The 21,055-nt window shown below is 49.8% G+C and overlaps 1 protein-coding gene and 1 pseudogene across 2 annotated transcripts in view; one reads left to right on the top strand and one right to left on the bottom strand.

Moving 5' to 3' along the window:
- Positions 1-21,055, bottom strand: part of CDH4 (cadherin 4) — a 703,097-nt gene that overhangs the window by 590,375 nt on the left and 91,667 nt on the right. The gene's annotated exons all lie outside the window — the stretch shown is intronic.
- LOC134760802 (uncharacterized) lies at positions 6,509-8,068 on the top strand (annotated as a pseudogene).

The raw sequence follows: 21,055 nt of genomic DNA, 5'->3' as shown, positions 1-21,055 counted from the left end.
CAGGGTCTCACCAAGAGCTCCAGATTTCGGCTTTTGGTTATGATCCACTATTCCTTCCAGAAAGTCCTGTTCTCCGATCACTTTCCTTCCAGGAAGATTTGTTTCATCTGTTGCCTTATCTGAGTTTATTATGGCTGATTACTCAATAAACACTTTCTTTCTGAGGCCTCTGTCTTTAAAGTGCCATCTCGCCGGGGTGAAGCCTCTGTCTCTCTCTTTTCTCTCCCCCACAGCCTGGCTTTCATCAGGACACGCTGCAGACTTGGATGGGAGCAGTTCATGTAGAATGCAGCCTTTAGGTTTTGTCCTTTCCTCTCTGCCTTTCTTGCTAAAGCTGAAGGATGTGGGAGAGAAGAGAGTGATGCTAAGTCCTTGTCCTCAAAGACAAGCACCGAGGGGTTGCCAGGCTGGGACACGGAGCACCTGCTTCATGTATCACTTTGTGGGACACAGCAAAGACTCAGCCCACACTCCTATGCCCTTCAAACCTGCCACGTGGAGGTGGTGGGAAGGAGCCTCCTCCTGTCCAGGCGGCCTGCGTGCTGGGGAAGTAGGGAGCTTCACAGCGGTGCTCCCAGGGGAGCCTGGTGCCCAGTCCTCTGTGGCCTCTCACCGTAGGTTCTCCCGGGACAGGGAAGGTGGAGAGCACGCACACAGGCGTGTGGCCACAGAATTCAGTGTTGGCGTAGCTGACAAATGAGTGACCTCGTAATCCACCCCCCACCCCCAAACTCCTAGGGAAGTAAGCCAATGACACAGAGTAAATACCTCGCCGGGTTTAAGAGGGGCTTTCCGTGGTGAGGTGTGAGTTCATCGTTTATTAATTAAAAGAAAGCCAAGATGAGAAGTCACTGACTCAGAAACTTCCCGTGAGTTAATGAACTCAGGCTGCCAGGGAGTGAAATGCGGGCATGTGTCTTTGCTGGCTGATTCTGGGAAACTCTGCCTGGCTCTCTCGACATTCCGGCTTCCCAACCTGACCCTCTGACAAGCATAAGGACGTGAATGTTGTGGCACACTCTGATTAGAGACCCCTGTTTTATTCGAGGTGCTCTGGAACCCCAAAGCTGGTGCACTATGGAGTAAAACCCCCTGTCACCCTGGGCTGAAACTGATGGTGAGCATGCCGCACGATGGCTCCCTGTGGAGGGAACGGTTTCCGTGGCTCATGCAGGCCTCCTCTCCTTCCTCCCAAATTAAAGTTACTGTTCCCTGGGTGGGAATTACTGTCTGAGACCCTGGCCAGGATCACTGTTGCCTGAAGCTTCCAGCATCCAGCCTTCAAAAACAGGCAAATGTGTTCGCAAGACAAATGTGAGGTTTGCAACAGAAAACCAGGGAAGGGCCGTGCATTTGACCCTCTCTTTGTAAAATACGGGGATATCTCTTTACAAGGGACTGGATTTTAGGTTTTACTAACTAGCAGAATAATGCTGATGTTTAAATTGTCCTCATTTAGACATCAAAAATAATTAGGAGGGAGGTGATGGGAAGCCTATAGTTTATTCAGCCTTCATTCAACCAATATTTATGAAATGTTCGCTCTGCCCCAGGCCCTCTACTAGGCATTGGGGATATGGCAGAGAAATGGCCATGCCGGACCCGGCGCCCCTCGTGGAGGTCAGTGTCAGGCCTGCAGGAATAGCCTGACTGGAGAGGGTGCTGTGTGCAGGGCACAGGGCTTGGTGCCTTGGGAAACAAAGGGGCAGGACCATGACCCTGCTGAGCACACAGTGGGGTGGCTGAGGGAGAGGAAGGCAGACAGCACACTCCTCATCCTAAACCAACAGCTCAAAGGAGGGGTTTCGAGGCTTCTGTGCAGGAAACACATCCTAGGGGTTTGCTCATGGGAATCTCTCAAAGTACGCATATCCAGGCAGAAGAAAATGAGCACAACCCACAGTTACAAGTCCTAACATATCTTCCTGGAGCGAGCAGGGAAGGAGCGCACTGCTGTACATCCAAAGACCAAGTGCAATTGTCATAAATCTTGAACATGACACACAAAAACACCATCGTTCTCCCCGCCGCGCCCTGCCAAATACACTTAGGAACAACTACCAAGAGCTCATTATGTCGGTGTTGTAGGGGTGACTGGGGAAAAAAATAAAAAGCAAAGAATCATCGTTCCTGTCCTTGGGGATCACAGAGTCAAGGCCAGAGATCACTCGCAGGCATGTGGTCCTTGCTGGCACACGGGTCTGCTTTGTGAGGCCGGAACTGTGTTTTTACAACCCTTGGATTAGCTGCCACTATTTGAAAATAGGGGATTTTGCATTTAATTCCAGATTTCTGGTTTCTTCTGGAAGATGTGAAGCTCTAGCAACATTGGACCCACACTGAGATGCAATGACCACTTGTCCATCCCTGACAGCAGGTCATGGGCTGCCTGGTGGCCAGGTTCCCTCTGGGGGCTGTCTGGTCTCTGCAGGAATGGGCATATGGAACCAGGAAGAATTGGTAAGAAGAGAAACATAAAGCGTGCATCACCATCAGAGTGAAGAGCCACACGTGAGACCTCACAGGGATGAGGGGCAGGTTCCAGGAATCGGAGAAACCCAGAGGTTTCCCAACAGTGTGTGTGGCGGCAACACGGCAGGGTGAGCAGCGGGTATGGACCAGCCCGTCCTCCTCTGCCCAGCCTACCTGATGTCTCAGACAATGCTGGGAGGGGCACACGATGTCCAAGGAGAGGCCGAAACAAAGCAAAACTGGATAACTAACAAATTATAGAGAAGAAGTGAGGGCCAAGATGTAGGAGGAAGAAATAAGGAGGCAGGTTTCAGCTCAACACAGGAAGGAACTTCCTAGCAGTGTATTCCCAAGATGGCGGCATGGCCATGCTTCTAGCCTGGGCGGAGGAGGGGGCACATGCTAAACCTGGCACCCTGCATCTCAGTGAGGCGGAGAAGGTCACCAGCATGGTTGACCCTAACCCTGGTACACCTTGGGGAGTTCAGGCCCACTACAGATTCCCTCGTCTCTTAGCACATGGGCTGCCTTTGAGATCCATCTCTTCCTTCCAAACAGCTGTGGAGAGAAAGAGGCTAAACGTGAATAACATCTTTGAACTTTATTTCACATCTTTCAAATCTGTCCAGTTAATCCCCACCTAGATCCAATCTGCTGACTTTTTAACTAAGTATCCAAAACTGGCTGATGTTCCATTGCTTTGGCTTAATTTTTTAAAAACAGAATATTTTCTAATAGACGAAAAAAATTTCCTTTCATGCTTCACTAATGCAAAAACAGCTGAACCAATTTAGCTCAAACTTTCTCAATAGCTTGTTACAATCCTAATTAAAATATTCACATACGGTGCAAGCTTTGGGGAGCATAATATTGCACTGTCAGTCAAATTCTGGCTGAATATTTACAACCAGCTAAACAGAAAAGCAACTGCACGGCTTTTACTCTTTGTTGCCTCTTGAAGAAAATGTAGTCAGACAATTAATGGTGAGGAGATAAAAGCAAGCAAGAGGCATGGTGTTTCTCCGCTTGGCTTCACTCATAAACAATTGGGCGTAAAGACTCTTGGGGCTGCTGGCTGAGCCGGGCCGGGTAATGCCTAAACCCTCGTTTACCTGGACACTCTGGGAAACGGTGGTTCTCCACCGGGGAATGGCCTGCTGCTTGGCGGGAGGGTGTGGTGCTGTGATGAAACAGAGCAGGTTACAGTCCAGCTGTGGTGCCTTCCAGATGCAGTTTCTTGGGCAAGGGACTCAACCCTCTTCCAAGATAATCCCTTGTCCATTCAATAGGAACAGTGGTCATTTTAGATGAGGCCCTTCATAGAAAAGTGCTGGCACATTGCCTGATGCCCAGTGAATGCTCCAGAAATGCTGCTGCTCTGCCTCATCATCCCACCTCCATGGGATGCCCAGATGAAGGAAGACAATTTGCTCTAAATACTAAAAAGAAAAAGTTTGATTTCCGGAAAGAAACTTTAACCAAGTGCATGATAAACTTTGTGCATCTGAAACCCCATAACATGCTCTCTTGACAACTTGATCATTTCCAGAACAATCCACCACCTTCCTATTCCATAAACACTCATGCCCTTACAGGCTGTAGAGAAGGCAGGAAATTTTTCATGCATAGAACGTAGGCTGGTGGCCTGAAAGGCTTCTCAGGCCTTCTGACTATGGTGCGCATGTGTGGTACGCATGTGTGTGCAGGTGCATGTATAAGCAGAGACAGAGATCCACGAACAGACAGGTGGCAGACAGGCGCACAGTGCACACACACACACACACACGTGTGCACGTCTACATGGTTTCTCCCTTTGTCTTAACCACCAGCTACTGCTCCTCAGCGTTCTCAGAGAGTGTGTCTTAGCTGCCTCTGTTTTTTTCTCTGAAACCAGAAAACCAGGCTGAGCTTGTGTTCAATGAGAGAACCGTCCCTTGGCAAGGACAGTGCGGGAGCTTGGGATGGACTCTGGTTTTCATTTATAAGGCATGTGGTCTTTTGCTTCATCTGTCACGTTTGTCTTAGATCCAGAAATTTCCACGAGAGGAAGACCTGTACCTGCACCCCCAATCACGTTCCCCTTCAGTCCTGCCGAGGTCACTGCTAACTAAGAACCAAGGACATTTAAATCCCCATGGATGACTGGCCACGTGCTCATTTTCCTCGAAGCCCACAATTTTGTGCCAGCAGAGGCGGAATGAGAGTCCAGTTCCTGCTCCAGCCTTTCTGAACGTTTTGCTTTCTTGGTCACCCCCTTGACTCAGAGCTTATTTCAAGGACTTCAATTCTCCAGGGCAGGTTTGTTCAGTGTTTATTGCCTGGAAATTAAAGGATTTAGGGGTCTTTGCTAAAGGACTAAAACGGTACGTTTTTCTTCCTACTCAATGACTGCAGCCACATTTGAGGAATTTTATTCCCACAGTGGTTTCGTCTGATGTGCTGAGTGTGAAGCCAAAACCCCAAAGCCAGCAAGAATTACATTGGCTTTGCTTTTCTTTATGAGAAAATGGCCCATAAAATGTTAATGCGCCATTCCAAATGTGGCCGGTGATGCCTAATTAAGAGGACGCTCTTAGGTGTGGAGTAAGCTGTGTCGGCAGCCAGAAAGAGGCTCCCTGTGCCCTCCTCTCCCCTCACAGATGCCCTCCAGCCGCTCCTGCACCCTTGGCCGGTTCCAGCAACATGAAAGTGTGACTAGGAGTGTAGGATCAAATCTGGGCTGGTCATCCCCGGGACGATAAGCCAACGAGGTCCTGTGAAGGCCAGGGCTAAACCTTGGCCAAGCAATGTGGTGGGCAGGCCCCGGTCAGCCACGGCAGGCAATGTGCCCTGCACGCTGCCAGGCCCCACAGGGAACCCAGCAGGTGCAGCGGGGCTGAGCCACAGGGAGGGGTCAGGACAGCACCTCAGATCCGGGGCAAGGGAAAGCCTGGAAGTCTCTTCTCTCTCCCCTCAATTATCATCTTTGATTTATTTCAACAGCAATGGCAACAGCAGCAGCAACAGCCACCACCCGGATGTGCATCAGTGGATCCATTTTCATAAGGACCCAGCAAAGTGGGGATGGCTATCTCGAGAGCCCTCGTCAGGAAACCTTGGTTCAGAGAGGTCACGTTGCCAGGAAGAGGTAAGTCTTGGAATTCAAAGGAGAATGATTTGACTCCAGGGTCTTGGGGGATCCAGGAGGACTGTCTGGAAAACCGCGCTCTCCCACTCATGCGCTGCCGGGAGACATTTCCGCTCCTTAGAGCAGCCAGGCCCGACCTTGGCGCTGGGACCTTTGGGCCTCTGGGGGGTGGGGGGCGTCCTAAGCACTGTAGGACGGTCGGTGGCACCCTGGCCTCCACCTACATGATGCCAGCACCACCCAACATCCCTACACGTTGTCGAATGTCCCTTGAGGGCAAAATCACCCCTCGTTGAAAACCACTGCCATAGAATCTTCAGAATGATCCCCATCCCTGTAAATTATCGATTCCTCACACCTACAAGCAGGAAAACAGAGTCCTGCAACACTGACACAGAAGACAAGTCCTTTCAGCACAAAGCAGGGCTGCCGGGGTGAAAAATCATCATTCTCTATTATGCACAAAGATAAATTTCATTAAACCAACCAAGCTAAAAAGCAATTTTCATTTGCGGATGTTTCTAACGGGGCACATTCCAGGCTCTGGCATGAAGCGCTGTTCCCACCCAGTGGAAGGTGAACTGGGGTGAATCATCGTACTGCATTCGCGTCACCTTCCAGAGGAAAAGGGGAAGCAGGGGAGGAGGAGGAGGGGAGGAGGAGGGGGAAGAGGAAGAAGAAGAGGTGGAGGGGGAAGAGGAGGAGGAGGGGAGGGGGAGGGAGGAGGGGGAGGGGGAGGGTGAATCATCATACTGTACTCTCATCACCTTCCAGAGGAAAAGGGGAATGGGGGAGGAGGAGGAGAGGGAGGGGGAGGAGGGGGAAGGGGAAGAGGAGGAAGAAGAGGAGGAGGGGGAAGAGGAGGAGGAGGGGAGGGGGAGGAGGAGGAGGGAGGGGGAAGGAGAGGGAGGGGGAGAGGGAGGAGGAGGGGGAGGAAGGGTAGGGGGAGGAGGAGGGGGAGGGGGAGGGTGAATCATCATACTGTACTCTCATCGCCTTCCAGAGGAAAAGGGGAACAGGGGGAGGAGGAGGAGGAGGGGGAGGGGGAGGAGGGGGAGGAGGGGGAGGAGGGGGAGGAGGGGGAGGGGGAGGAGGGGGAGGAGGGGGAGGGGGAGGAGGGGGAGGAGGGGGAGGGGGAGGAGGGGGAGGAGGGGGAGGGGGAGGAGGGGGAGGGGGAGGAGGGGGGAGGGGGAGGAGGGGGAGGAGGGGGAGGAGGGGGAGGGGGAGGAGGGGGAGGAGGGGGAGGGGGAGGAGGGGAGAGTGGGGGGAGGGGGAGGAGGGGGAGGGGGAGGGGAGGGGGAGGAGGGGGAGGGGGAGGGGGAGGAGGGGGAGGGGGAGGAGGGGAGGAGGGGGAGGGGGAGGGGAGGAGGGGGAGGGGGAGGAGGGGGAGGAGGAGGGGGAGGAGGGGGAGGAGGGGGAGGGGGAGGGGGAGGAGGGGGAGGAGGGGGAGGGGGAGGGGGAGGGGGAGGGGGAGGAGGAGGGGAGGGGGAGGGGGACGAAGAAGAGGAGGAGGGGGAGGAGGAAGAGGAGGAGGAGAAGGGGTAAGGGGAGGGGGAAGGGGAGGAAGAGGGGAAGGAGGGGAGGGAGAAGGGGAGGAGGAGGGGGAAGAGGGAGGAGGGGGGAGGGGAAGGGGAGGAAGATGGGGAGGAGGAGGAGGAAGGTAGTAGTATTAATCTGAATTGAAAGCCAGGATGCACAAGAAGTGACCAGTTTGAGAGACGTCCACTCTCAGCGCTGTGGAATATATTCGGTTTTCTACGAAGATTATATTCTGCAAGGCTCAGTGTATTAAGGCAGTTTATAAGGTAAAGAGTTAGATAATGGTGGTGAAATAAATTTACAGGTCAAAGTCGCAGGCATTACGCAATGCGTGAAGGCTGGCACATCGCCGGAAATTGCGAAATTACTTTTAATGGAAGAGGAAATGTTAGTCCAGATACAGTCCGCTTCAGCGACACACAGCCGCCCCATGGTTCCAGACCCTGGCACCTCTGCACCCCCAGACCCCCATTCACAACCTTGAGACCCCTCCCACCAACTAAGCTTTGCCTCCAGTGGAGGAAGTAGCACATTCATCATGTACGTGCTTTCCACAGGTGGAAACCTAAGACAGCAGAGCCAACACCAGAAGTGAAGCCTGTGGCTGGAGCAGCAGAAGCAGGACAGAGTCGGGCAGGCGAGAGCCCCTGTGGCGAGTCAGAAACCTGCGGAGCTAAGAGCGGGGAGGGGAGGAGACAGAGCCCGTGGGGTCCCCAGAGCCTGAGCTCAGCCCCAGGGGCCCCTTGGTCCGGCATGCCACAATGGCAGAGAGAACTTTGAGGCTTCCTGGGTACTGGAACCTCCTGTGCGCCGCGAGGATGGGACACTGACACACTCCTTGTCCCCAGCATCTCACAGGTGCACGGGGTGATGGGCTCCTGGCTGCACTACTGGATGAAGAACTCCGAAGAGCAGAAAACCAGCAAGTAGCAGATGGCCAGGAAGAAAATGCAGTGCAGGTGACCCGGGGGAGTGGATAGCAGGCTAGGAAAAGAATGCCTGCAAACCAACAGGAAACAGCCAGCCCCTCTAGAGAACATCTCCATCCAAGGAGAACATCTGCATCCAAGGAGAAATACAAACAGGCTCAAACATGAAACGGCCTACCCCAGCAGAACCAGGAGATAGAAATCAAAACGAAATACAAAGCTTTGTTTTCTTTCCACCAGGTCAGAAACGAAAAGGGCTGGACGTCCCGCGCACCGGACAGGCTGCCCCACGGGCGGCTCACACCCCGCTGGCAGGCACGGGGGCTGGTGCAGTCCTTTCTAAAGCAATGTAAAGACGTTTGCCACATTTTCAGACGTGCTCACTGCATTGTGGAAAAACACTGGCTCTCATGAGGGACAACACTGGCAACAAACGAACGTCACCAAAAATGACTAAATAAATTTTAATAGGGGATTTTTTTAAACGAGGTAAAACTCTTTGTTCTGACACGGCATGTATTTCAATATATATTTAATTTTAAAAGTAAGTTGCAGGACAGAAAGACAAACTTTGCACATTGTCACTTATTTACAGAAGCTAAAAATGAAATGAACTCATGGAGATAGAGAGGAGGAGAAAGGTAGCCAGAGGCTGGGAAGGGTAGTGGGGACAAAGTGGAGACGGTGAGTGAGCACAGAAAAAGTTAGAAAGAATGAAGAAGAACTAGGATTTGTTAGCACAACAGGGTGACTGTACTCAATAATAATCTAACTGTACACTTAAAAATAACTAAAGGAGGCCGGGTGCGGTGGTTCACACCTGTAATCCAGCACTTTGGGATGCCGAGGTGGGTGGATCACCTGAGGCCAGGAGTTCAAGACCAGCCTGGCCAACATGGTGAAACCCTGTCTCTACTAAAAATACAAAAAGTAGCCTGGTATGGTGGCATGGGTCCGTAGTCCCAGCTACTGGGGAGGCTTAGGCTGGAGAATCGCTTGAACCCGGGAGGTGGAGGTTGCAGTGAGCCAAGATTGCGCCACTGCACTCCAGCTTGGGCGACAGAGTGAGACTCTCTCAAAAAAAAATAAATAAATAAAAATAAAAATAACGAAAGGAGTGTAACTGGATAGTTTGTTATACAAAGGATAAATGCTTGAGGGGACGGCATCCCATTGCCCTGATGTGATTATGGTACATTCCATGCCTGTATCAAAACATCTCATATCCCCCCACACACATACATGCCTGCTGTGTATCCACAAAAAATAAAAATTACAGCAAAAGTAAGTTGCAGAACTATATGTTAGTAAATGTCATTTATGCCAAAGTATACAGCTGTCCCTTGGTATCAGTGGGAGACTGGTTCCAAGACCTACCACCGCACATGCCAAAATCTGTAGACGCCCAAGTCCCTGATATGAAATAGCACAGTGTGTGCGTAGAATCCATGCACCCCCTCCCATAGACTTCAAATCACCTCTGGATCACTTATAATACGGAATACAATGTAAATGCTATATACACAGTTGTTAGACTGTATTGTTTAGGGAAGAATGACAAGAAAAAAGTCTGTCCATGTGCAGTACATGCACAATTCTTTCTCCGAATATTTCTGATCTGTGGTTAGTTGATCCAGGGAGGCAGAGCCCTGGAAATGGCCATCACCTGACCTCCCCAGCATCTGAAAGCAGGGATGACAGCAGGCCCTTGAGCACAGGCTACCCGGGGATGGAGGGAGGGCGGCTGTGACACCCAAGGCACTGCCTCCACCACAGCTGCTACCCCAGCCCCACCGTGAACACGGGTTTGTTGGCATTCAGGACGCAGCACGTGCCTGGTTCCCGCTTCAGACTGGCTCAGCCTAGAGCGATGGTCTCTGTATTGAGTCACTCTTCAATGTGTACAGTATTTCCTTTCAAAATTATTCCTAGAAAATAAAAAAAGGCAGCATGCAACATGCTCATGGAATCATAATTCCAAGTGAAGCTCGAGTTTCCAACACAGCATCTTTCCCATAAGAGTGCAATTTTCCGCTCAAAACACAACTTTTCTCTCCAGGCCACTTGAGGGCGCAGTTAGCACTGGGGGCGGTCTGCCTGATGCTGGGTGGGAGAGGCAAGGTCAGAGGTGTTCTGCTGGCATCCTGGCACTGGGAGAGGGCAGGGATCTGCCTGACCCTGGGTGGGAGAGGCAAGGTCAGAGGTGTCCAGCTGGCCTCTGCAGCACTGTGAGGGGCCTGCCTGACCCTGGGTGGGAGAGGCAAGGTCAGAGGTGTACCGCTGGCCTCGCGGCACTGGAGGGCGGCCGCCTCCTCGCCCACGTGTCCAGTTCCTTCCTGACGTGACTGTCCCAGTGGGCAGGGGCAGGAGGAGGGGGCTCCTGGGCTCCTGGTGCTGGGCTGAGTCTGGCACTGAGGCCGCCACTCGCTTGAACGGTAGCATGAGCTGCCCTTCCCCGGAGGGTGAGCTGTGCTTTGAGCTGGGTCCCACATGAACTTGGTCCTTTCCCCTCCTGGAAAACTTAGGAGCACATGCTCCTTTCCACGTACATGGTTGGCCTCAGAGGGGTCTTATTTGCAGAAGGATCAGCAAGACTGCCCCTGAGAGCCGTCTCCACGAGTGACTGTGTGATTCTTCATAACACAAGGGCGTGCCTCATGGGGCATGGAAGGGAGCTGTGGGGAACCCCAGCTTTCACTCCACAGACCTCCCGATGAGGCCCACCATGCCATACCCCAGGTCCATACACATCCAGCAGCATCCAGCAACGGGGACATCAGCCAGCATCCCAGCTCCCGGCCTCGTCTGGAGCCTGGCTCTGCTCACCCTTCCCGGGTACCTGCAGGATTTTTCCTCACTGACTTTGTAAATTAACTGGCTCAAGCCTCAAGTGGGCGTTTTCTCCCTATGATTCAATTCACATCAAACATTAGCTGGTGCTCAAGATGAAGACTTCAGCCCAGATGTGCTGAATCCTACCCAGCACGGGAGCTGCCACACCCGGCTGCGGAGCTGGGGCTGAATCCCAGGTTGCAGCCACCTTTCTCCCCAGAACCACCAACTCCACGACTACGGAGCAGCCTTGGGTTGGGGCAGGTAGAGCATATGTGGCCCTGCAGGGTCCCTGCTGTCTGTTCCTGATGATCCAGCCTGTCCGTCGGGGCTGCAGGCCAGTTCCTGAGAAGTGGCCCATGTTCTGTATAGACAGGCACTCTGTCCCATGACATACGTGTGATCTTCCAAGCACAAAACCCTGGATGCTGGGGCTGCACAGCATAAAATAAAACAGGAAGCTAACTACATAAAGGAACAATTGCGGTGCAATGCGGCCCTCCCACCACCACCGTTATTCCCAGAAGCCCTGGGCAGCCAGGAGAGGAGGGGCTGCGGGTCTCTATGCCTCTTCTTTCAAATGTAGTCCCAAAACAAACGAAAAACAAATAAGAGCTTTTAGAGACCCTGTGTCAATTACATCCAAAAATCCAAATGGCTTTCTGTTCCATACTGGAGAGAGAAACAGTTATTGGCTGTCATCGGAGGGTTTATTTCAAAGCCAGGAAGACAGAGGCCCTTTGGAAGTGACAAGCACTTTTATACTTCCTGAAGTCCTGTTCTCACTTCTGCCCACTCATCCACCTGCCCAGGGCCATAAACTCCCAGCCATTTGGAGAGATTCAGCCAGATTATCGAAAGAAGATGTCGTGATGCATAAACTGATCCTGGGTTATTTAAACACAGAAAGTGAAAGAAAATTAAAGAGAACAGAAATGAAGCTCTCACTGGAAGCTCAGCTTTAAGATGAGACAAAGTGGGCAGCATTCAGTCTCTCTGCATCTTGGTGGAGAGAACCGCTGGCAACAGTTCCCTTGTCTCCTATTGATATGGTCTGGCTGTGTCCCCACCCAAATCTCATCTTGAATTGTAGCTCCCATAATTCCCATGTGTCACGGGAGGGACCCCGTGGGAGGTAATTGAATCATGGGGGTGGGTCTTTCCCGTGCTGTTCTGGTGATAGCGAATAAGTCTCACGGGATCTGATGATTTGATAAAGGGGAGTCCCCTGTACACGCTCTCTTGCCTGCCACCATGTAAGATGTGCCTTAGCTCCTCTTTTGCCTTCCACCATGAACCTGAGACCTTCCCAGCCATGTGGAACTGCGAGTCCATTAAACCTCTTTCCTTTATAAATGACCCAGTCTCAGGTATGTCTTTATTAGCAGTGTGAGAACAGACTAACATGCCTACTCTCTCCAAATGTAGAAATGTTTACCATTATGGGGCGAAACAGACCAGTGGGAGGCCACCATGTTACAGGCACACCTGTTCCCGGAAGAAAGTCTTCCCTGATAATACATACGCGGGTTTGCGCTCTTCCCTTTAACCATGGAAAGGGCTGTTCCTCATTTTAAGGACTTGTTATTCCCTCTGACTATCAGACTTCGCAGACACAGGGCTCATCTGATATTCCAGGCACGGTTCAAATGCCATGCTTCCCACCTGGTTTGTGGGTCCCAAATCAAATCAGCTGAAGTTGAAGAGATCAATGTCCCGTGCCGAACCAGGAAAGCACACCCCGTCAAATGTTATGAGACAAAGAAGGCGAGTTGGCACTTCTCAAACACCACCCCCCGCCAGCTTATTTTGCCTGATAAGCATATACATCTCCTGACTAAGCTGAACAACGGACTTCCAGGTCCACGATGAATCAGAACAGCCTTATGTGTCTCTCAGAACAGCCTTATGTGTCTCTCAGCGCTCACACTGGAGGGAAACTGGAAAGGTCTAATTCATTTTAAATAGCACTGACAGCTGCCATTAATGATTCCTTCTGCGATCTGTCATACATATTTATATTTAGTCACCACAGGAAGCATCGTGGGAGTCAATATCCTCTTACATTTTTTCTCTTTCTTTTTGGTAAAGTATGAAGAGGGGGAAATGTGTAGATAGTTTTGTTTTTCCTTTAAGCAAAATCCAAGTAAGAACATTTGGAATCATCTAAGACAGAAGCCTCGTCTAATCTGACTACGTGTACATTTCTAAAACTACGTTGGTCATCACGCAGACTCAGCCGCCACTAGTAAAATGTGTGCAGCAAGCATTTAGCCAGGCAGCGGCACGGGCTGTCACCTGTCTTCTGAATGCAGGCAGGGACTCAGGGCCATGCGGGCCACGAGGCTATGACTTTGGTCTCCCACAGAGGTCGGGTTCTAAGAACCGCAGTCCATGAGTCAGGGGTACTGTGGGTTCCTGCTGGGAGTTCGGGCCCTACACTGTGTTCTACAGATGAAGTTAGTAAAACATGGCACTGACCTTGAAGAACCCTCAGGCTAATGGAGGAGACAGCCATGAAACCATGTTATTAGATGATGGGAGAGATGGTTTATGAGACATGTGTGCCAATCTGCAGGGGAGCAAGCAAAGCTGCCTGGGAATGTGGGATGGGGATGAGGGACAGATGGGGGGCACCTGTACGTGGAGTCAATATGATCTAATCCCCACCCCGGCCCACTCACCGTCGCCTCTCACCTGCACAGCGCAGAGCCTGGCTTCCTGCTGCACCCTGGCCCCCAGAATCCATTCTCATGCCACAGCAGAGGGGTTAATATATTTTTTTTTTTTTGACAGAGTCTCGCTCTGTCACCCAGGCTGGAGTGCAGTGGTGTGATCTCGGCTCACTGCAACCTCCGCCTCCTGGGTTCAAGCGATTCTCCTGCCTCAGCCTCCTGAGTAGCTGGGATTACAGGCACCCGCCACCACGCCTGGCTAATTTTTGTGTTTTTAGTAGAGATGGGGTTTCGCTATGTTGGCCAGGCTAGTGTTGAACTCCTGGCCTCAGGTGATCCGCCTGCCTCAGCCTCCCAAAGTGCTGGGACTACAGGCGTAAGCCATCATGCCTGGTCAGCAGAGGGGTTAATTTAAACCTTAAATCCAACAGCACGTTCCTGCTCAGACCCTCCAAAGCCTCCTCATGGCCATGGGAATGCAGCCCAAGCTCCTTGCTGGGGCTCCCATGGCTGGCCTGGCTGATCCCTGGCTCCCTCCAACCACACCAACCATGCACTGATTCTACTCATGGCCCCTGGGGCCGTCTTGTGGTTCCTCTAGGACCTCCTGACCATCCTGGTCTCAGTCCCCTGCCTCTGCTGTTGCCTCTTCCAGACACACTCAGCCCCAGGGCCTGACAGAATGGAACGACCACCTCATTCCGAGAGAGTCTGTCCTGACTGCACATCACCCCTCAGCCTCCAGCCCATGGTGCTGGTTTCCCTGCAGCATTTATCCCGCGTGGGATCCGCTCACTGTGTACTTCCCTGTGTGTTCTGCCTCTCCCAGGGGAGTGCCACCCGCATGAGGAAAGGAGAACGTGCCGCCAGAATGCTTAGAAAATACCAGGTCCACAGCAGGTGCTCAGCAAACATTGACCGAATAGAAGACGCAGAGCTGACAGGGCACCCTAGGGAATGAGTACCTTGGAGAGCGCCTCTCCTCTTGCCCATGTCTTTCCTGCCAGTGGCAGGGGTCGTCCACCTCTCTAGTTTGTAACCCGGAAGCACAAAGAGCCCTCTCCGAGGATGAAGCCCCAACACCGCTCACTTCTGGCAGCTGCTTCCTTGCTGTCCATTCAGGATCTTAGTGCGGGGCGACCACAAACTCTCTCTTTCCCTGTTCCCCCGCTTGTTGCCAGAGGGGAAAGTAAACCTGACAGGCAGTGAATCAACATTTCCTTGTCTAATAAGATGAAGGCATCGTGAGGAGTGTCCCAGGTAGGGCTCCTTACATTGTTATTATAGATTTTCCACCCTGAGTATTCCATAAACGCACGGTTACCTTGTCCTCACGGACTTCTTTTACCCCATACTACATTAAGCTGAGTAAAAATGAAATACGGAATGTTCAATGAAACATTATATTCCCAATGAAACATGGCAAATTAATTACAAGAACGAACACTGCTTTTAAAAACCAGAGGGCTTGAGTTTCACTATGCTCATCATCGCGGGGTGCTGTTGCCTGAGGTTTTAAAACTACTCCAGGTGAGAAAGTAGAGAAGAACATGGTGTGTTGTCGCTCTCGATTTCCCTGGGGTGGAAATATGACTTTTACAGATAAAGGTAACTGCAAACATGCCAGCAGTGAGGGAGGCGCACTGGGCCTGGCCCGAAATGCACACACGGAACCCATTAGGTTTCTCATTAGGAGCAAGTGTTGACTCTTGGTAGAATTTGATCGTCCGTTGAAAGAGACAGCTAGGAATCCAAACGTGATAAAAATCACTTCTGCCCCCACTGTTACCTGCACATAAGTAGCTCTACCTTGGACTTGGTCTTTTACCTGAGAGATCTCACTCAGAACACAGCACAGTTGGGCACTCAAGTGCATCCTAGACTCGAGTCTGCGGGTCAACAGCCGGCGCATAACATGACTTTGTTCCAAAGGATGCAAAGCCGAGGAAGTGTTCTATAATTCTGCTGATTCTGACCCTTGATTGGTGGCTTCATATGATCAATTTTAATCTTAGGAAAGCCTTATTTTGAGCCATTGTCTTTGAGCTTGTGTTAGTATTACAGACATCACACAAAAAGTAAAATATTAAAGTTGAACACAAGACACCGGGAAACAAGGATTTAGCCAAAAATCACAAAGAAAAATCAATCTAGGAACTGGCAGCATGTATGGAACTCTCTAAATTAATGAGCAACAGGGAAACACAATGGCTTACTTCTTAGTGAATGGGTGGTTTGGCCCCTGGCTACCTCATCACTGAGAACAATGGCAAATGTAGAAAACAAAAATACTTGAGAACATTCACGAAAAAAGAACAGACACAACTTCAATAAGTTGCTTCTCTCGAACTCACCATTTAACAACCATAATTTATACTGTATTTTTGAAAATTACTTCAAATCCTTTCTTGATTGTGGACAGAAGAATAATTAATTACAACAAATAGAAAAGCCTGACAGACCGGCCAAGTCATTCCAGTCCTGCAGTAATTCCCAAATGAACATGCAAACTGAGGGCCCCGTCCACGTACAGCCCCCATGTGTGACCCCAGTGGAAGCAAAGCCTTATAGCTGAACCCATCAACAGGTGTAAGAATACACACAACAAACAAAGCATCAGTATCAACCCTGGCAGTCCCCATGGACCATTCCACTCGCCCTTCGAGGCCAGCCCTAACTCGTCTCCTCCCCAGTCCTCATTAGTGCTTCCCTCGGCCCCACAGTGACCGCTCACGTGGAACTTCCTGGAAGTCCTCAGTGCACTCTGAGCTTCACCACGCTCCTATGTCTTTGCTCAAACTTGTTCCTCTTCCTGGAACACCCCTCTTCATTCTTCACGTAGGTACAATCCTTTAAATCTAAGTGAAGTCAATTTCTCAGGGAGTTATTCAGTGTTTATTATTTTTTTTTAATCTTGGCCCCTGTAGTGTCTAGCCTAAGTGGGCCCCATTCTTTCAACCGATGTGACCAACTGTCTTTGCTGTGACAGGCACATGAGGTTGACACAATGGCCCATCCCTCTTGGGGCTTCGAGCCTAATAATCGTGCTAATCTGTTTCTAATATGAGCTGGGAAAAGTGCTCTAAAGCAAAGTCACATGGTACTAGAAGAGCACCTAACATCTTCAGCCAGGACTCCAGACTACCGGAGATGTGACGCAAACCACAACAACATGATGAGCCTTTTTGGAAGCCACTGAGACCCTAGGGTCGTTTGTTACTGCAAGCATAACTTGCCTATGCTGACTGCCACTGGAACCACTGAGAGTTTTATACTATTGCAGCAGGATCTTAAACAAATATACAAAACTGATGTGTTTCTTAAACACATCACAAACATTTCTTGAGATCCGCCTGGGCTCCAACACTGATACACAGCAGACACCCATGCACACACACATTTTCTCACATAACATTCAAGAATTCTAGTTAAATATTGTTCTTTTCATGTTCCTGGCTCCCAGCCCATCCCTTGATATAATCTGAATGAAAATCATTTTTTGGCAATGACTGCTAACCTGAAGTTTCTTTTACCTTAAGTCACAATCATTTTGAGCCTTATTTTCCAGCCTAGAACAGACATTCATCTACTTATCCACATTACGCATGCTAAGTGCAAAAACTCTTCAGAAACAGAACATATTCCAAAAGGGGGATCAGCAAATGTGCGCGTCGCCAGCCACAGCACGAATGAGCATCCTCCACCCAGAGCAGCAGCTTTGAAATGACACCATGAGGCATCCAGAGCCTAAGAACTCATCAGTGTGTCCCTTCATAACCAGTGAGGTCATCTGTGAGGGTCAGGGGAAAAGTCTATCTGAGAGCATCGGGCCATAGGTGGGTGATTTCAAATCCATTCATATTCAAGAGGCTTCAATTGCTCATGTTACTTTTTGTTTTTGTTTTAAAAGAGGCTAATGTTCATTTAAGATGCCACCTTTATGTCTGGCTATAATCGCCTCACAGAACTTTAAAACAGAGCATTTTTTTATTCACAAATTTAATCTGCTGCCCCCTGGGCTCCCATGGTCTCCGTGATTAAGAGAGAATCACTTCCAAGTCAAGGAAGTCTCCAGAGAAGAGGGTCTGTGTGCATCTCCCTGCCCGAGATACTGCAGCCCATCCTTCCCAGCCAGGGCAGAATGAATGGTCTGAGTCAGGGGTCCCCAACCCCCGGGACTGGAATGGTCCTGGTCTGTAGCCTTTTGGGAACAGGGCTGCATCGCAGGTGAGTGGCAGGTGAGTGCGCGAAGCGTCCTCTGTATTTACAGCTGCTCCCCATGGCTCACATTCTCGCCTGAGCTCCGACTCCTGTCAGATCAGCGGCAGCATTAGATTCTCATAGGAACTCAAACCCTATTGTGAACTGTGCATGTGAGGGATCTAGGTTGCACACTTCTTATGAGAATCTAATGCCTGATGATCTGTCACTGTCTCCCATCACCTCCAGATGGGACTGTCTGGTTGCAGGAAAACAAGCTCAGGGCTCCCGCTGACTGTACATCATGGTGACTTGTGTAATTCTTTATGTATCACAATGCAATAATAAGAGAAATAAAGTACACAATAAATGTAATGCGCTTGAGTCATCCCCAGACCATTCCCTACCCTGATCTGTGGAAAAACTGTCTTCCATGAAACTGGTCCATGGTGCCAAAAAGGTGGAGGACCGCTGGTCTAAGTCATACAGCCTCATCTTTTCAATCATTGCTGTCCCAGGAGATGAAAGCCTCCCCTTCCTCAGACCCTACATGCACGGCTGGCAGTCATCCATAGCTCTGCCTCAGTGCCACCGCTGCCAACAGCCTCACCCACTGTGGCCTAAGCATTTCTAAAGAGTTTTGCGAGTTCCAGAATCCCAGATTAAACAACCAGTTTCCTCCCCATTCCATGCTCCACTGATCCTGTGGGCAAGAAAAGGAGACGCAAACCCCTAGGAAATGACTGTCCTGGGTCCTCTCAAGGCAGGATGGGCGTCTCCAAATCCCGCTCACTTGGTCTCTGGCCTGTCGCTCTCCAAGCTTTTCCATCCCACTCTGAAGATGCCCTGTGCTGAAAATGGTCATAAAAATGCAACAAACAGATGGGCTCATGAGACCTTCTGCCAATCACTTCCAATTACTCAGCTGCCTATTAATAGCACATGGCAATTAATCAACAAAGGTGTTTATCATCTGAGAAGGAGCTTCTGCTTTGGAATAATGTTATTAACCAATCTTCTCATTCGCCAGTTTTCAAGGCTGCTAAAAATCATGATCTCAAACTCCTTTCTCAACACCATTTTATCTAAAAAAAAAAATAAAAGAAAAAAAAGTATATGAAACCAAGTAATCTTGCCCTGACAGTTTGGTCAAACAAAGGTAATGCTATTTTTTTGGCTACTTCACAATTCCCAGATTTGGTCAATATTAGGCCATAAAATTGCTTTCCCTGTCACTGGAGTCATTTATTTCTCTCCTGAGTTTACATAGCCGAAGCCAAAGTTTAATGAAAGTAATAACAATGACAAACATTTCTGCAGGTCAAGCTCTGTGCCGCATTTTGTGCTAAGCACTTATTCCCCTTCTGTTTGATCACAACCAAGAGTGATGCCTTCAACCAAAACGATTTCTTCCTTAAAAATACTGGAAAAATTCACAGAACACACTGCAACAGCACTCACTCCTCGAAATGTTTATCTCATGCTTGCACTTTATCTCACTGAGCGAGAAGGGCAAGCTTGCGGTGAAGGCCAGGATCATGACTGTCTCTCCAGGGAAGGAGGTAAGGAAGGGTTTCGTCCCAAGCGGCCTCGCGTAGCAGACGGCAAGCCTGCTGCTACCTGCTGCATCTGCCCAATGGGGACGTTGCTTTCTGTTGCTTGGCAGATACAAGCAAACACCTAGTTCACATTTTGAAACTGTGCTCATGAAGCTGTGGCCAGTGTTGCCCTTACTGGGCAAAAACTTAGATTTATTTATTTGCACCCCAATATTCAGGACTTCATAGGTAAACAGAATCAAGTATCAACCCAATGGGCTAAGAAACTGTCTCAGCCTGGGCAACAAAGTGAGACCTCGTCTCTAAAATAAAAAATCAGCTGAGCATGGAGGTGTGTGCCTGTGGTCCCAGCTATTTAGGAGGCTTAAGCAGGAGGATTGCTTGAGCCCAGAAGATAGAGGCTGCAGTGAGCCGTGATCATGCCACTGGACTCCAGCCTGGGCAACACAGCAAGACACTGTCTTGAAAAAAAAAAAAAGAAACATATAAATAAAAGAAACAATCACTTGTTTTATGGCCCACTCTAAGTCCAGCAATTATGTCATGATGCTTAACTTTACACAAATCATGACAGAATCCTGTTTGGAAAGTCCAAGTTGCCACCTCATGGAAAAGCCCCTTTAGCAAAATATCTCCGACAGATGGACACCGGACTTGGTTTGTTCACCCACGATGGAGGCTGCATTATGTGCTGCACAGCAGCAGACTGGGAGCTGGCTCCCTGTCAGAGGCTCTGGCTGTTGGCAGCTCATCCATATGTTCACCTAACACCATCTCCCTGGTACCCTCCACTATACACTGTGACTCAGGGTCAGGTTGAGTCTCATTCCTCGTCACCCGTTGGTTCTCCCAATGCCTGACCTTCTCTCCCTTGCTAACTCCCCTTCCCTTCACTCCAGTCCCCTTGTTGGGGATACTATATCCTTCAATCAGAATATTATTTTCCAGTCTCCCATTCAAAGTTTTAAATGATGGGATTATACCTACCTGGGTTTTAAAATTATGTCAAAGAGGCTTTCTGGGAATTATACTTCATTAATTAACTCATGATCTTAAACTTGGTAATACCCTTTTTATTCATAAAAGGAACTCAGAGGTAATGAGATAGCATTTAAATAACTCCTTAGAGGTGGGACTAATTCAGAGGACTGTTCCCTTCGAACATTCTAAGTCAATTGCTCTATAGGGTACACTGAATAGTTGCTCTGATCCGGCATGTGGAAGAGCCCTTCTCGAATTCTCCATCAGATAATGGATCCCTCTAAGACTTCCAATCCCCAGCAATGCCTGCAGGGAACTGAGCATGAGGAAATATCTGGGTGTCCATGGCACAGGTCTGGAGAAAGGCAAAGAGCAGGCAGGAAGCCCACGTCACGATTTCGTTCATAACCTATCACAAAGTCCCTTAATCACTCTCACACCTTTCTGCATGACCCTGATTTTTATCTGGACTCAAGAATTCCATCTATTATGAGCGAGTCTGATGTAAAAAAGTATGTACAATCTCTTCATCAAGCCCATCACAAGACCAACACTGTTTATTTAACTATGAAATATTTCAAACATAAAGGAATGTCCCAAAAATGATCACACACACACACGCACGCACATGTGCAAGGCACACACACACACTCCACCTAAATTTAGCAGGTGAGAACATTCATCATCTTTGCTTCAGATCTCCAGGAAGTGTCACACATTCTAGCCGAAGTATCACCATTA

Source organism: Pongo abelii, chromosome 21 (genome assembly GCF_028885655.2).
Source record: "Pongo abelii isolate AG06213 chromosome 21, NHGRI_mPonAbe1-v2.0_pri, whole genome shotgun sequence".
Classification (NCBI taxonomy): Eukaryota; Metazoa; Chordata; class Mammalia; order Primates; family Hominidae; genus Pongo; species Pongo abelii.
This window is presented reverse-complemented; position numbering and strand designations above follow the sequence as displayed.